Genomic DNA, 15281 nt, shown 5'->3' on the forward strand with positions numbered 1-15281 from the left:
TTTCTGATTGACTCGCTAAGCATCGTACCTTTGCTCCTAATTATGGAAAACAGACACAAATTGGTCCTACGACAAAATGATCATACACACTAGAAGATATGAAAGACAAAAGATATTGGTGAACAATTTCCCTTGAGCTGATCATGAAAGACATTGTGCATCCACACTGAGCGATGGGTGCATAAGCGATATTGGCCGATGTGCCTCTATGTCCGGAAGATGTCAATATTGCTAACAATTAATTTAGTAATTCCCCTCTAAAGGCCCATACACACTGGAAGATTATCTTTCCACTCTGGCTGTTTCATTCTTACACTGCAATTTAGATTTTAGTTTGAACACACCCCACTCAAATCTAACTCTGCACATGTTACATCTGCCCCACCTGCAGTGCACATGGTATTGTTCATTACAGAAAGATTTTGCTTTTGCGATTCATGACGAATCAGGCACTATGTACTGGAAGAAGAAAGCAGTCCACTGAATCCTTACTGTCATGTTACAGACTGTGTTTTAAAAAATGACAGTTATGAGTAGAGATTTCCCAGATCGGAACCCGCACGAACGGTAGCAATCTGAGCCCGGATCCGAGTGGCGCTTGCAGCTTCCCACCTGACTCAGATCCGGGCGCGCTGGCAAGTACATAATCGCCTGGCGTCAGATTCTCGCGAGATCATGGAATACCTTAAATTGTGTCTTTCGTGCCTCCATCTTCAATCCAGTCTAGGGAAAGGGTGTGCTGCTGCTGTGTACTGTCTCTGCTGGGCACTGTCTCTGCTGGGGCCTATTCTCAGTCAGGACAGGAGTCGGACGTGTGTGCGGCTGTATATACTACTACTACTGTCTCTCCTCTCTGGGTCTGCTCAGGGTGATCCACCAAATCATAGCAAGGACGGCTGTGTTCTCTGCTCTGTACGGTCTCTGCTGGGGCCTCTTCTCAGTCAGGACAGGAGTCGGACATGTGTGCGGCTGTATATACTACTACTACTGTCTCTCCTCTCTGGGTCTGCTCAGGGTGATCCACCAAACCATAGCAAGGACGGCTGTGTTCTCTGCTCTGTACGGTCTCTGCTGGGCCTCTTCTCAGTCAGGACAGGAGTCGGACGTGTGTGCGGCTGTATATACTACTACTACTGTCTCTCCTCTCTGGGTCTGCTCAGGGTGATCCACCAAACCATAGCAAGGACGGCTGTGTTCTCTGCTCTGTGCGGTCTCTGCTGGGGCCTATTCTCAGTCAGGACAGGAGTCGGACGTGTGTGCGGCTGTATATACTACTACTACTGTCTCTCCTCTCTGGGTCTGCTCACGGTGATCCACCAAACCATAGCAAGGACGGCTGTGTACTCTGCTCTGTACGGTCTCTGCTGGGCCTCTTCTCAGTCAGGACAGGAGTCGGACATGTGTGCGGCTGTATATACTACTACTACTGTCTCTCCTCTCTGGCTCTGCTCAGGGTGATCCACCAAACCATAGCAAGGACGGCTGTGTTCTCTGCTCTGTGCGGTCTCTGCTGGGGCCTATTCTCAGTCAGGACAGGAGTCGGACGTGTGTGCGGCTGTATATACTACTACTACTGTCTCTCCTCTCTGAGTCTGCTCAGGGTGATCCACCAAACCATAGCAAGGACGGCTGTGTTCTCTGCTCTGTACGGTCTCTGCTGGGCCTATTCTCAGTCAGGACAGGAGTCGGACGTATGTGCGGCTGTATATACTACTACTACTGTCTCTCCTCTCTGAGTCTGCTCAGGGTGATCCACCAAACCATAGCAAGGACGACTGTTGTAATAAATTCCAGTCTACTGGTGCCCTGCCAGTGCCTACCAGTACCACTACCTAGTATAGTACCTATATATTTAATTCTAGTCTGCTGGGGCCCTGCCTACCAGTACCTATCGCAGTTTATAATTCCAGTCTGCTGTTACCACTGGCTACCAGTACCTATCGCAGTATATATTTCCAGTCTGCTGTTGCCACTGCCAACCACTACCTATTGCAGTATATAATACAGTCTGCTGGTGCCACTGCCTACCAGTACCTATTGCAGTATATAATTCCAGTCTGCTGTTACCACTGCCTACCAGTACCTATCACAGTATATAATTCCAGTCTACTGGTGCCACTGCCAACTACTACCTATTGCAGTATATAATACAGTCTGCTGTTGCCACTGCCAACCACTACCTATTGCAGTATATAATACAGTCTGCTGTTACCACTGCCTACCAGTACCTATCACAGTATATAATTCCAGTCTGCTGTTGCCACTGCCTACCAGTATCTATCACAGTATATAATTCCAGTCTGCTGGTGCCACTGCCAACCACTACCTATTGCAGTATATAATACAGTCTGCTGGTGCCACTGCCTACCAGTACCTATCGCTGAATATAATTCCAGTCTGCTGTTGCCACTGCCTACCAGTACCTATCACGGTATATAATTCCAGTCTGCTGTTACCACTGCCTACCAGTACCTATCCCAGTATATAATTCCAGTCTGCTGTTGCCACTGCCTACCAGTACCAATCGCAGTATATAATTCCGGTCTGCTGTTACCACTGCCTACCAGTACCTATCACGGTATATAATTCCAGTCTGCTGTTACCACTGCCTACCAGTACCTATCGCTGAATATAATTCCAGTCTGCTGTTGCCACTGCCTACCAGTACCTATCACGGTATATAATTCCAGTCTGCTGTTGCCACTGGCTACCAGTACCTATTGCAGTATATAATTCCAGTCTGCTGTTGCCACTGGCTACCAGTACCTATCGCAGTATATAATTCCAGTCTGCTGTTGTTACTGGCTACCAGTACCTATCGCAGTATATTTCCAGTCTGCTGTTGCCACTGCCTACCAGTACCTATCGCAGTATATATTTCCAGTCTGCTGTTGCCACTGGCTACCAGTACCTATTGCAGTATATAATTCCAGTCTGCTGTTGCCACTGGCTACCAGTACCTATCGCAGTATATATTTCCAGTCTGCTGTTGCCACTGGCTACCAGTACCTATCGCAGTATATAATTCCAGTCTGCTGTTGCCACTGCCTACCAGTACCTATCACAGTATATAATTCCAGTCTGCTGTTGCCACTGGCTACCAGTACCTATTGCAGTATATAATTCCAGTCTGCTGGTGCCACTGCCTAACTACTGCAGTATATAATTCCAGTCTGCTGTTGCCACTGGCTACCAGTACCTATCGCAGTATATAATTCCAGTCTGCTGTTGCCACTGCCTACCAGTACCCATCGCAGTATATAATTCCAGTCTGCTGTTGTTACTGGCTACCAGTACCTATCGCAGTATATAATTCCAGTCTGCTGTTGCCACTGGCTATCAGTATCTATTACAGTATATAATTCCAGTCTGCTGTTACTACTGGCTACCAGTACCTATCGCAGTATATAATTCCAGTCTGCTGTTGCCACTGCCTACCAGTACCTATCGCAGTATATAATTCCGGTCTGCTGTTACCACTGGCTACCAGTACCTATGGCAGTATATAATTCCATTCTGCTGTTGCCACTGGCTACCAGTACCTATCGCAGTATATAGTTCCAGTCTGCTGTTGCCACTGGCTACCAGTACCTATCGCAGTATATAATTCCAGTCTGCTGGTGCCACTGCCTACCAGTACCTATCGCAGTATATAATTCCAGTCTGCTGGTGCCACTGCCTACCAGTATCTATCGCAGTATATAATTCCAGTCTGCTGTTACCACTGCCTACCAGTACCTATCGCAGTATATAATTCCAGTCTGCTGTTACCACTGCCTACCAGTACCTATCGCAGTATACAGTATAATTCCAGTCTGCTGTTGCCACTGGCTACCAGTACCTATCGCAGTATATAATTCCAGTCTGCTGGTGCCACTGCCTAACTACTGCAGTATATAATACCTGTCTGCTGGGGCCACCCTACTGACGTGTATAATTGCACTCCAGTGGCGCTGTCCTGTGACATAACTCCACACAAATAACATAGATCCAAAATATGGAGGATAAAAAAATAGGGAAAGATGAAGAGCCGCTTCCTTGTAGTTCTGAAGTTGCTGCCACTTGTCATGACATAGACGATGTAATGCCATCAACGTCGTCTGCCGAGACCGATGCCCAGTGTCAAAGCATGTAAAATCAAAGCCAAAGTTAGGTAAAAGGACTCTAAAAAAATAAATGTAAATTGTTGGAGGAGAAAAGTAAACTTGCCAATATGCCATTTACAACACTGAGTGGCAAGGAACAGCTAAGGCCATGGCCTAAGTGCTCGACTAGTGGTTCAGCTTCACACGATGATCAAAGTCATCCTCCTCTCCCCCCGCCCTATAGTAAATTAGGAGGAAAAAATATCCCATCACTTGATAGTCCAGAAAGTTTTGGGACACCAGTGGGAGAGGTCACATAGGATGGAAGTAATCTGGATATTAATAGGCTCAACCCGTTTCCCCCAGACAATGTACCTCCGGCTTCCTCAGGAACAAGTGTTATTCTCCCTCTGTAACTTACTCTGTAGAGACCTCACAAGTTCAGCGCTGCCTCTGATTAAAAATCCTCCCAAGATGAGGCTGCTGCTGCTTTCCTCCATGGGCCTGAAAAGCGTATGATGTGCTTGGTGGAGTCATCGCTCTTTGAAGCGTGATACATCTGGCCCTTTATCAACTCCCAGTAATGCACTGCACACTTGGCACCCGATGCTCAGCACCATTAATCATTGTCACATTGGCAGATAGGTGAAGCTGCAGCACTACCCCACTCCCATGCACAAAACCTTTGATTGAAGTTGTTCTATTCACATGCCGACCACAGGGGGCCCCTAGATAGAGGGGGACCCAGGGGTATTAGCCCCCCTTAATCTGGCCCTGCTACTAATGAAGGTCCATAATATGCACGGGACAGCTATCAGGTGAGTGGAGGTTTATGCAATCACATAACCCGTGCATCCACGTTCCCTGGTCATCAGGGGCCTAGGATAACGCCTTGCACCTGGGACTCGCCTGGTCGCAGTAACTGCTGAGTGCACCAGATAAACCTTTGCTGCCGCCACCTTGAGATTGAATCCAGCAGAGGCAGCGATGTCAGGAGAGGTAAGCATAGTGTTCCCATCTGTGACAGGGGAGTACAGTTCCACAATGCAGGAGCCCAGATCACGTTGCTGTGCTTTGAGGCCTTATTGAGGAAATATCAGTGACGTGCTGCCCAGGAATCTACCCCCCTCTCTGGCTGTGGCGGCAGCTGGTAATAATATGCAGAGAGCCGCCATAAATAATTCTTTCTTTACAACAGTAAACGTAGCAGCCTGTGGGCAAAGCTGATTATCCGGCGATACACTCAGACACATATATTATTATTATTATTATTACACGGACGCCCAGGGGGTTATGTGCCTGTACAATCACTGCTGGGGCAAATATCCATCAATCCTGTGTATAATGCTGTCACTCCGCTCACCTACTAGCTAATGCTTCTCCTGATGGGACACGGGGAGCCACCTGATTATAATGGTATTACAGTATGTGCCGCTGCTGCTCCTGTACACCTACGGGGGGGGGGGTCCCGCATATACACCAGCATCTTTATACACCAGCATCCGTACACACCAGCATCTGTATATATCAGCATCTGCATGCATCAGCATCTGCATACACCAGCATCTGCATACACCAGCATCTGCACACACCAGCATCTGTATACACCAGCATCTGTATATATCAGCATCTGCATGCATCAGCATCTGCATACATCAGCATCTGCATACACCAGCATCTGTTTACACCAGCATCTGCATACACCAGCATCTGTATACATCAGCATCTGTACACATCAGCATCTGCACACACCGGGATCTTTACGCACCAGCATCTGTATACACCAGCATCTGCATACACACGCATCTGCATACACCAGCATCTGTACGCACCAGCATCTGTATACACCAGCATCTGCACACACCAGCATCTGCATACACCAGCATCTGTATACATCAGCATCTGCATACACCAGCATCTGCATACATCAGCATCTGCATACACCAGCATCTGCATACACCAGCATCTGTATACATCAGCATCTGCATACACCAGCATCTGCATACATCAGCATCTGCATACACCAGCATCTGCACACACCAGCATCTGCATACACCAGCATCTGCATACAACAGCATCTGTACACACCAGCATCTGCATACACCAGCATCTGCACACACCAGCATCTGTATACACCAGCATCTGCACACATCAGCATCTGTATACACTGGCATCTTTACGCACCAGCATCTGCATACACCAGCATCTGTATACACCGGCATCTGTATACACCGGCATCTTTACGCACCAGCATCTGTATACACCAGCATCTGTATACATCAGCATCTGCATACACCAGCATCTGCATACACCAGCATCTGTATACATCAGCATCTGCATACACCAGCATCTGCATACATCAGCATCTGCATACACCAGCATCTATACACACCAGCATCTGCATACACCAGCATCTGCATACAACAGCATCTGTACACACCAGCATCTGCATACACCAGCATCTGCACACACCAGCATCTGTATACACCAGCATCTGCACACATCAGCATCTGTATACACTGGCATCTTTACGCACCAGCATCTGCATACATCAGCATCTGTATACACCAGCATCTGTATACACCAGCATCTGTATACACCAGCATCTGTATACACCGGCATCTTTACGCACCAGCATCTGTATACACCAGCATCTGTATACATCAGCATCTGTATACATCAGCATCTGTATACACCAGCATCTGCATACACCAGCATCTGTATACACCAGCATCTGTATACAACAGCATCTGTATACATCAGCATCTGTATATATCAGCATCTGTATATATCAGCATCTGTATACACCAGCATCTGTATACACCAGCATCTGTATACACCGGCATCTTTACGCACCGGCATCTGTATACACCAGCATCTGTATACATCAGCATCTGTATACATCAGCATCTGTATACACCAGCATCTGTATACACCAGCATCTGCATATACCAGCATCTGTATACACCAGCATCTGTATACACCAGCATCTGCATACACCAGCATCTGTATACATCAGCATCTGTATACATCAGCATCTGTATACATCAGCATCTGTATACATCAGCATCTGCATACACCAGCATCTGTATACATCAGCATCTGCATACACCAGCATCTGCATACACCAGCATCTGTATACATCAGTATCTGCATACACCAGCATCTGTACACACCAGCATCTGTATATATCAGCATCTGCATACATCAGCATCTGTATACACCAGCATCTGTATACACCAGCATCTGCATACATCAGCATCTGTATACACCAGCATCTGTATACAACAGCATCTGCATACATCAGCATCTGTATACACCAGCATCTGCATACATCAGCATCTGTATACACCAGCATCTGCATACACCAGCATCTGCATACACCAGCATCTGTATACACCAGCATCTGTATACATCAGCATCTGTATACATCAGCATCTGTATACATCAGCATCTGCATACATCAGCATCTGTACACATCAGCATCTGTATACATCAGCATCTGTATACATCAGCATCTGCATACATCAGCATCTGCATACATCAGCATCTGCACACACCAGCATCTGTATATATCAGCATCTGTATATATGAGCATCTGTATACACCAGCATCTGTATATATCAGTATCTGCACACACCAGCATCTGCATACATCAGCATCTGCATACATCAGCATCTGTATACACCAGCATCTGTATACACCAGCATCTGCATACACCAGCATCTGTACACACCAGCATCTGCACACACCAGCATCTGCACACACCAGCATCTGCACACACCAGCATCTGCATTGACCAGCATCTGCATATATCAGGATCTGCATACACCTCCCAGTCTCCTCCCTGTCACCACCCAGCCACCTCCAAGTCACCTTCCTGTAACCTCCCTCTCATTGCCCTGTCACCATCCAGCCACCTCCTACCACCTCCCAGTCACCTCATTGTCACCTCCCAGTCATTGCCCTGCCACCTCCCTGTCACCTACCACCTCCCAGTCACCTCCTAACACCTCACTGTCACACCCAAGTCACCTTATTGTCACCACTCAGCCACCGCCCTGTCACCTCCCTGTCACCACCCAGCCACCTCCCAGTCACCTGCTACCACTTCACTGTCACCTCCCAGCCACCACCCTGTCACCTCCCAGTTACCTCCTAGCCATCTTCCTGTCATCTCCCAGGGCGGGATGTATTAATATACATCGCCGCCCTTCACCGGCTGTCTGCCGCGATGCCAGCGCATATGTACTAACATATGCAGCTGGCATCGCGGTACGGTAACGGAGCCCCCCTGCGATACCTGTACTCTGGTCTGCGGGGGTCTCCGTCACCTCCCAGCCGGCTTCTGCTGCCTACACGCCGGGGACAGCTAAGCAGGCTGTCCCCAGCGCCTCCTCCTCCCCCCTGCAGCCGGAAGGACGTCCAGCTGCGTTGATAGGGGGAGGAAGGGCTTACCTTCCGGGGTCCAGGAGGACCTGCAAGAAGGTAAGCCCAAGGGAGGGGGAGAGGGGGGGTCGGTGAGGCGGCGGGGTTGCGGCGACGTGGCGGGCGGCGAAAAGAAGCCCATAGGCTTCTATAGGGTATTGCCACCCAAAGGTGGCGATACCCTGCCCTGCGATAACGGTGCAGCCGGGTAATAGTACATAGGAAAATGCGGTAAAACGGGGGTTTTACCGCATTTTCCCTTTAGTACATCCCGCTCTCTGTCACCACCCTGTCTCCTCCCTGTCACCACCCAGCCGCCTCCCTGTCACCTCCCAGTCACCTCAAAGCCACCTTCCTGTCACCTCCTACTCATTGCCCTGTCACCACCCAGCCACCTCCCAGTCACCTCCTACCACCGCCCAATCACCTCCTACCTCCTCAATGTCACCTCCCAGTCACCATCCTGTCACCACCTAGCCATCTCATAGCCACCTTCCTGTCACCTCCTACCACCTCCCTGTCACCATCCAGCCACCTACCACCTCCCAGTCACCTCCTACCACCTCACTCTCACCTCCCAGTCACCTCTCAGCCACCGCCTGTCACCACCCAGCCACCTCCCAGTCATTGCCCTTTCACCTCCCCGTCACCATCCAGCCACCTCCCAGTCACCTGCTACCACTTCACTGTCACCTCCCAGCCATCACCCTGTCACCACCCAGCCACCTCCCAGTCACCTGCTACCACTTCACTGTCACCTCCCAGCCACCACCCTGTCACCACCCAGCCACCTCCCAGTCACCTGCTACCACTTCACTGTCACCTCCCAGCCACCACCCTGTCACCTTCCTATCACTTCCCTGTTACCTCCTAGCCATCTTCCTGTCATCTCCCAGTCACCACCCTGTCACCACCCAGCCGCCTCCCAGTCACCTCAAAGCCACCTTCCTGTCACCTCTCACTCATTGCCCTGTCACCACCCAGCCACCTCCCAATCACCTCCTACCACCTCATTGTCACCTCCCAGTCACCACCTAGCCACCTCATAGCCACCTTCCTGTCACCATCCAACCACCTCTGTCACCTCCTACCACCTCAATGTCACCTCCCAGTCACCTTATTGTCACCTCTCAGCCACCACCCTGTCACCTCCCAGTCATTGCCCTGTCACCTCCCTGTCACCTTCCAGCCACCTCCCAGTCACCTGTTACCACCACCCTGTCACCTCCCAGCCACTGCCCTGTCACCTACCAGCCACCTCCCTGTCATCTGCTACAACCTCACTGTCACCTCCCAGTCACCTCATTGTCACCACCCAGCCACCTCCCTGTCACCTCAAAGCCACTTTCCTGTCACCTCCCGCTCATTGCCCTGTCACCACCCAGCCACCTCCCAGTCATCTCCTACCACCTCCCAGTTAGCTCCCAGTCACCTCATTGTCACCACATAGCCACCTTCCTCATACCCTCCAATATATGAATGTTAAAAATTGGTACACATTCACAAAGGGGCGTGGCCAATGGTAAAGGGGGCATGTTCATTGGTAAAGGGGGTGTGTCCACACCCCTTTCCGAATGCGTACTGGGCATTTTTATGCTAATATCTATATCTACTCAGCACCAGCCAATCCACTTAGCCAGTCAGAACAAAGCCTGCTTCAGCGTTTATATTTAATACCTTGCCACAGCTCCATATATGACCACCTGAGCCTTATGCTCCCTCCCTCACCATGCGTGTATGCTGTGGACCAGTGCCACAGGGAGGGTCTGTCGGCTGCGTGACGTCATAACGCCGACGCGCGCTGCCAGGACCCGCGGCCGACGCAATGCACCCCTGGGAACGGAGAGGGTGCCGGAGTGGGGCCAGATTCTGCAGAATGAATTACCATTTCATTCTGCGGCGTGCCTGATAAATGGAGTGAAGGTCGGAATCTTACAAAAGTCGGTACATTCGGTACACTCCGATTTAGAAGGTACAGACCGTTAAAAAACGGTACTGTACCGGCTAAATCGGTACAGTTGGAGGGTATGCTTCCTGTCACCTCCCAGTCATTGCCTTGTCACCACACAGCGACCTCACTGTCACCTCCTACCACCTCACTGTCACCACCGAAGCCACCGCCCTGTCACCTTCCAGCTACTGCCCTGTCACCACCCAATCATTATCGGCTTGGTTTAAGAGTGGTTTCACACGCTCTGGCTGAAGCCGGGCGGCAAAACTCTGCATGACCAAGAAGCTGTGCCTTACACAGAAGTTTGCATCGGTCGGAATGGCCACAGCCCGGCCGCCGTCCATTCCAGTGGTGACATCTGGCTGCCACCAGGCCGTGGGGCTGTGACCATCGCATGTGAATGGACACAATACTGTCCATTATTAACTACTGTGGGCTACTGGGGCACTTTTGTCACCCGGTGTCAGACTGTCACCAACTGCCATTCCACACTGACACTGGCAGTGGGTGTGGCTCCCCTGTTTGAATTTTGAACTGAGCTGCAGCCCCCACTCTGGAGCCGCCAATACTTACCTCCCCTCCATGTGATGAAACATAGGTCGTTGTTGCACCCTTTCCACCCCCAAATAGCATTAGACTGTCAATCACTAACTGCCTGATGCCGGACTACATGCTATATCGCAGGACCCATTCCCATATGCACACACAGGTCCTACACATGCACATCTGAATAACCCCCATGGAGTGGGGTGCACCAGGCAGTGAACCTCTGCCAATGACTCCTACGCCTGAATGCCATAGAATCTGGGGCTTGGAAGCCATGTTATTCCCAGTCCCCCAGAACCACGCAGCAATCTGTATTGTCACCAGCGCTGGGGGTTCTGTCTGTTTTTATGCTCGATATTGTTTGCGACGGTTCCCAGAAAGTTTGAAGCTGGAGCACGATGCTGGATTGTAGAACAAGTGAAGTTGGCAGGAGATATGAAGGCATCCGTGTGGCATATGGGGGGATGTGAGTGGCGCACAGAGAGGGAGCGCCTCAGGCTTGATCAGCGTATATGGAGCAGCTGCTGGGGTGTAGCACGCCTCACACACATATGTGCGGCACAGCCAGGAATCACCGGCACATGAGCTCAGGAACAGGAACCTGACAGCCTATAATCTGCCCAGTCCGACAGGGGGCACTTATGTGCCGGGATAATTGCCCCGTCTCTGGGCTTCTGACATATTACTGTAAAGAAACAAAAAAAATAAATGATAATTGGTACACTCATTCCCAATGTGCAACTTGGCAACTAAGGATCTACATACTAAGCCTTGGACAGAAATCAGCTCCTAACTGCCATTTTGCAGGTTCTGGGGTCTATGGGGTCACTCAAAGGCTGCTTGTATCTACGTGAGTTTAGGGCGGGCACCAACATCATGCACTTGCTCCTAACAGGCAGGGGTATGCCTGCGTTTGATTGGGCCCAGCCAGCGTTTCCATGGGTGCGCCCACCGTTTTTGTGGGCACACCCCCAGAACACCTTCTGCCTGTCAGTCACCCAGCGTCCAGCCAGTGAAGGGAAGCGTTTGCACGGTCCGTACGCTGTAGTACCCTGTGCACAGTGTATCACGCACATGCGCACTTTATCGATGTTCGGATGGGCTGCGAATTTGCGAGCCTCCGTACAGATCTGAATCGGGCCCCAGGTGAGTTATTGTCATCCCAATTGTAAATAGCAATACAGAAATATAACAGAGAGCGGGATGGTAGCAGGACAATGGGGCATTAATAATGGGAATACAGTATAATAATGAGTCTGCAGAGAGCGATAATACAGCCGTCGTTATAATACATACAAACAGAATACACGGTAATACCGGGAACCCTACAGACGCTTATCCTGTGTCATAATGTAACTGTGCTATATATATATATATTAGGGTTACCACCTTTTTGTTGAGAGATTCCAGGACATTGGCCCGCCCCTTGACACACCCACTGACCCATCCCAGCCCCACCCCCAGACCCGCCCCCAGACCCGCCTTATGTTGATTTTTTTTTAAACCTTTGCTTCCATTTCATTCTTGATTTTGCATACCATAATTCCAGTTACATGTTATATCACATACATTAATGGCCATTACAAGTTATGCCACACATCGTGATGCTAATTCCGTGTTATGCCATATACCGCAATGGCCATTACACATTATGCCAGGACTCAACAGAATTTTTGCACAGGATGGACAACATGGACAGTGCGCGCCAAAGGCGCGCGTCAAATTTTTGACATAATATCGACACACCGCAAACCCATTATATAGTATACCACATGCCATAATGGCCATTACAAGTTATGCCACACATCGTGATGCCAATTACGTGTTATGCCATGTACTGCAATGGCCATTACACATTATGCCAGGACTCAACAATTTTTTTGCAAAGGATGGACAAAATGGACAGTGCGCGCCGAAGGCGCGCAGCAAAATTTTTGTCATAATGCTGACACACCGCACACCCATTATATAGTATAACCCATGCCATAATGGCCATTACATTTTATGCCACACACCGTAATGCCCATTGCACGTTTTAATGAACTTTGTAATTCCGATTACTCATAAGCCCACACATGATGCCCATGACTATATAACACACCGTAATGCCCATTACATACTATATAACACACCGTAATGCCCATTACATACTATATAACACTGCAATGCCCATTACATACTATATAACACACCGTAATGCCCATGATATACTATATAACACCGCAATGCCCATTACATACTATATAACACTGCAATGCCCATTACAAACTATATAACACTACGCAATGCCCTTGACATACTATATAGCACCGCAATGCCCATGACATACTATATAACACCGCAATGCCCATTACATACTATATAACACTGCAATGCCCATTACATACTATATAACACTACGCAATGCCCTTGACATACTATATAGCACCGCAATGCCCATGTCATACTATATAACACCGCAATGCCCATGTCATACTATATAACACTAAGCAATGCCCATGACATACTGTATAACACACCATACACATTTGACACATAAGTGCCACTTACCTATATGCTCAATGCCAGGGGCTTCATGCCGATGCCAAGGTGGACTGAATTTGCTCGTTGCCGAGGGGGATAGATCTGTGCCTCTGTGCTCGTTGCCGAGGGGGATAGATCTGTGCCTCTGCTCGTTGCCGAGGGGGATAGATCTGTGCCAGTGTGCTCGTTGCCGAGGGGGATTGATCTGTGCCAGTGTGCTCGTTGCCGAGGGGATTGATCTGTGCATCTGTGCTCGTTGCCGAGGGGGATAGATCTGTGCCTCTGTGCTCGTTGCCGAGGGGGATTGATCTGTGCCAGTGTGCTCGTTGCCGAGGGGGATTGATCTGTGCCAGTGTGCTCGTTGCCGAGGGGGATTGATCTGTGCCAGTGTGCTCGTTGCCGAGGGGGATTGATCTGTGCCTCTGTGCTCGTTGCCGAGGGGCATTGATCTGTGCCAGTGTGCTCGTTGCCGAGGGGGATTGATCTGTGCCAGTGTGCTCGTTGCCGAGGGGGATTGATCTGTGCCAGTGTGCTCGTTGCCAAGGGGGATAGAAACCCCCTCCCCCGCCTGCGGGAGGCAGACAGGCTTGTCAGTGTGCCTGTGCCTGCCTGCCCGTCCCCTCACGTCTCCCCCGCTGTATTCGCGGGAGAGACGTGCTGCTGTGCTGTATGATTTTAACATTTCTAACTCCCGCTGCTGGACCGCTAGCCAATGGCCGTTCGCGGTCCAGCAGCCAATCAACTGGTGGCTGCTGGACCGCGAGCGGCCATTGGCTAGCGGTCCAGCAGCATATGCAGCACCGCAGCAGCACGTCTCTCCCGCATACACAGCGGGGGAGACTTGAGGGGACGGGAGCAGGGCAGCGGGGGAGCGGGGAGACGAGGGGGCGGCGGCGGCGGCGGGCGGGTTATTCCCGGACTATGTATAGTCCGGGAAAGCCACCCGCCCGGACTCCGGTCTTAATTACCGGACTGTCCGGAGTAATCCCGGACGGGTGGTAACCCTAATATATATATATATTCCACTATTGGGAGGATGGACAACCAGTGCTGGTGGGGGCCCAGGGCAATGAATGTGTGGTGGCCCCCAATATAAATATTCATGCCAAAGAACTCCACACACATACACACACACACACACCACACCAGCCTGGCCAGGGACGGCACGCTGGAGCAGGATACACCGGTGTCACCCCTCCCTGAATCCAGCTATGGAGACAACTGGTGGAATTGAATAATGAATGGGTTTTTGGCTGCTCCTGGGCCCTGATACTGTTGGCAGAAGAGTGCACTACTGCATGGTCCCCAATAATATGGCTCCTCTAGGGAAACGTCATTCTGTAACCAAGATGACCATCGACAGTGTATCTGCCCATGTGAGGTGCCATCTTTGTGACACCCATATACTGGGCATCACAACAGGGGACAGCTGTGTGACACAATATCAAAGCCGGTACCCGCAGCACTTTAGCGGCAATGGGTGCTCTGGAAGCTGATCTTGGGGTGATCCTCCCAGCATTAAAGGGGGGCAGAACACTGTGGACTTGATGATGGCATACACATTGAATCGCCCCATCGTAGCCCCTATACGATGCCTGTTGTGCTGCATCCCATGTGATTTGTCCTGGTTATCGCTTCCGATGTATTGATTAATCGTCTCACTTACCTGTTATTCTGCGCACTGACCTCATGTAGGTTGTGTGTATCTTCTGCACCATATAAATAACGTATCCTTCACTTATAGTGAT

This window comes from Crinia signifera, chromosome 1 (genome assembly GCF_055691185.1).
Source record: "Crinia signifera chromosome 1, ASM5569118v1, whole genome shotgun sequence".
In the NCBI taxonomy this organism is placed as follows: Eukaryota; Metazoa; Chordata; class Amphibia; order Anura; family Myobatrachidae; genus Crinia; species Crinia signifera.